Consider the following 2,704-nt stretch of genomic DNA (forward strand, 5'->3'; position numbering starts at 1 on the left):
AAAAAATAAAATAAAAATAAAAAAAACCTTGAGAGTTTCATCAGATTCCAGCGAAAGAAGGAGCTAGATGAGGGACTCGATGAGCTCGTCGAACTTGGACCGGAGCCAAGTGCGGTGTATGAACTCGGGGTCGTCGTTTCGACCAATCATACATTACATAAATATATTCCCAGACCAAACCAAGCCTTTAGGTCCACTAACTTAAACAATGCCAAACCAAGCCTCTAATTGTAATCTAGTTTCTGCCAAGTACTCACTCACGTCTGCAACTTAACTCCCAGAAGAAGACAATTATACATATATGTATCCCTTATTCATTCCAGAATTACAAGAACACCAAAGCAAATTTACAATTGAATGACCCTACCTCCAGGCAACCTTTAATAAAGCTTATACCCATACTCCAATAAAGAGCATTATAACACTCTAATTGTTAAACAACCAGCCAACTTGTCTCACTTTAATTATTAACAAACAATTGAACAATTGAGCTAATTTGTCTCATGAAGTCCAAACAGAACGTCATCATCTCAACAAGAAATAAAGACCCAGCAACATCTTCATACAAGCTTTCCAACGTAATCTACAATCACCACACAGCAATCTCATTCAAGTATCAAAACAATCCCAACTAAGTTAATTAAGCCTTCAGTAACAATTCTCCAATGTCCATAGAACCCAACTTATTCCAACTCCAACTCTCAATCAACAAACCAACTATAATTAAATCAATTAATGAACTCAAAACATGATTATGAATTCAAACGTTTCGGACAACTCTACCACAACACCAATTCCCTTTAATAACTCAAATTGAACCCAAATAGGAACTGAATTTGAATTCATAATAAGAAGGCATAATTACCTGAATTTGATCAATACCCAGTCAAGGAGCCTTCACCCAAAATCTCTCTCCTTCAACTAACGTACTGCACAACTCCAACCTTTCACTTGCCAGAGTTTTTCGATCAAAATCCAACTCCACTCCTCTATCTTTCCTCAATTCCATACCTTGATTCAAAAACATTTTATCAATTTCCCCCAACCTTTAGATCAATTCGAAAATACCAACTGCATAGCATAAAAGCTTACCATAGCGGTGAACTGATCCCAATCTAGACTCCAAAGCCCAAACCTTTGATTTTTGATACTAGAATGGAGATGAGAATATCAATGTCTGAGTTCTCTGTTCTCAGCAAGGATGGGTGAGAAAGTGATTGAGTTTTGGATAGATGTAGGTGAGATGACGATGGGTGTAATCGGTAGTTTGATTCGACAACGTATTGAGGCGGCGAGGTTGGTGTGACGTAGGAGAGGAGCTTAGGGAGGTTGTTCATGTGGGTTCTAGAGGTTCGGAGGTCGGAGAGCCTGGTCTTTTCTGCTTCTGCTTTTGCTTCTTTGACAGAATGGAGGCCACGGTTGCATCATCTGTACCTATAGAATTTAAAGCTACTGCTGCTTCCACACGCCGTTCGGATGAGCTCGACATGAGAAACCCACTGGATTCGACAAGAGGAGCCTAAATTAAGATACCCAAAGAGAATAATCCCTCAATCCAGTGGCCACCAAGTTCTTCGAAACTCAATTTGGTGGGTGACGTTGAGATCGATGAGAAAGGAAAAGAGGGGTTGTGGGAGAAAACGAGGGTTTGAGAGAAATAGGGACTTTCTAATCATCAACCAAAGCACACAGATCTACTAGAAGAAAAAGTGAGAGACAGATGAGACAGAGTGAAAAATCTGAGCTCCAATTTGGTTTGGTTTTGTACTTACATAGGCATTCACAAGCATAATTAGCTATAATGAGCCACGCTCATGCTACCACTAGAGGTACAACTCCCGCTGAAGGAGTGACCCACAGAAACACAGCCAAACAAGTTATCGCCTGAGCCCCTGCTCGCCACCAGATCGTTGCTGACGCGCCGCCACGCGCCACGCCAAGTTAGTATCAGTAGCTTCAGAAGCTGGGGACTGAAGCACGTCAGTCCCACATCGAAAATATGGAGAAGATCAGTTCCCTCCTCACCTATAAAAAGTTTTCTCCTCTCTCCTCATTGATTACTCAATTAATACTTACCTACTCTTACTTTGTCAACATAAATACATTGACTAACTTAGGCATCGGAGAAGAGAAGACCGTCTGACGCGGTCTCTCCTCTGACGCCCTCTGTATTTTACTTGACAGGTAGCGAGAACTTTGAGTATTATTGATAACAGTCCGCCTATCGGACCAGCGTTAGTAAATGTTTAGTTACCGCTGAACTTTGAATATTAACATTGGCGCCGTCTGTGGGAACCCTTAAACAAAAGGCCACCCCACCATATCCACTATGACTAACGGTAGCGGGGGGAACGCTGAAGAGCAGGCGGATCAACCCACCAATCCCCACCCCAACCCCACGGCCAACGTTAATCCAGCGGTTAACGTTAACCATGCACTATTCATCACACTAGTCAACCCCAGCAGGGAACCCCAGGCCAGTTACCTGACCCCGTCAACTCAAACTACAACGGAGGCTCAGCCAAGCGGCAGCTGCCCCCCGGTAGAGGACTTCGCCGCTATGTATGAGCTGGCACTAGCGGACCTTCACAAGGCAAATAGAGAACGCGAGCATGAATGCAGAGAAAAGGCCTAGGCCCAAAAGCAGGTAGCCACACTGATGTCAAAATTTGATGAACTAAAGAAGGCACTGGAAGAGAACGCT

The 2,704-nt window shown here is 43.1% G+C and overlaps 1 long non-coding RNA gene across 1 annotated transcript; it reads right to left on the reverse strand.

Moving 5' to 3' along the window:
• Nucleotides 1–223: 223 nt before the first annotated feature.
• LOC112180689 lies at nt 224–1,177 on the reverse strand. Its single transcript, XR_002928423.2, has 3 exons — nt 1,093–1,177; nt 866–1,011; nt 224–583 (listed from the first exon to the last, which is right to left on the reverse strand). It is a non-coding gene; the product is annotated as an uncharacterized LOC112180689 (long non-coding RNA).
• Nucleotides 1,178–2,704: the final 1,527 nt, after the last annotated feature.

The sequence above is a fragment of the Rosa chinensis genome, chromosome 7 (genome assembly GCF_002994745.2).
Source record: "Rosa chinensis cultivar Old Blush chromosome 7, RchiOBHm-V2, whole genome shotgun sequence".
Taxonomy (NCBI): domain Eukaryota; kingdom Viridiplantae; phylum Streptophyta; class Magnoliopsida; order Rosales; family Rosaceae; genus Rosa; species Rosa chinensis.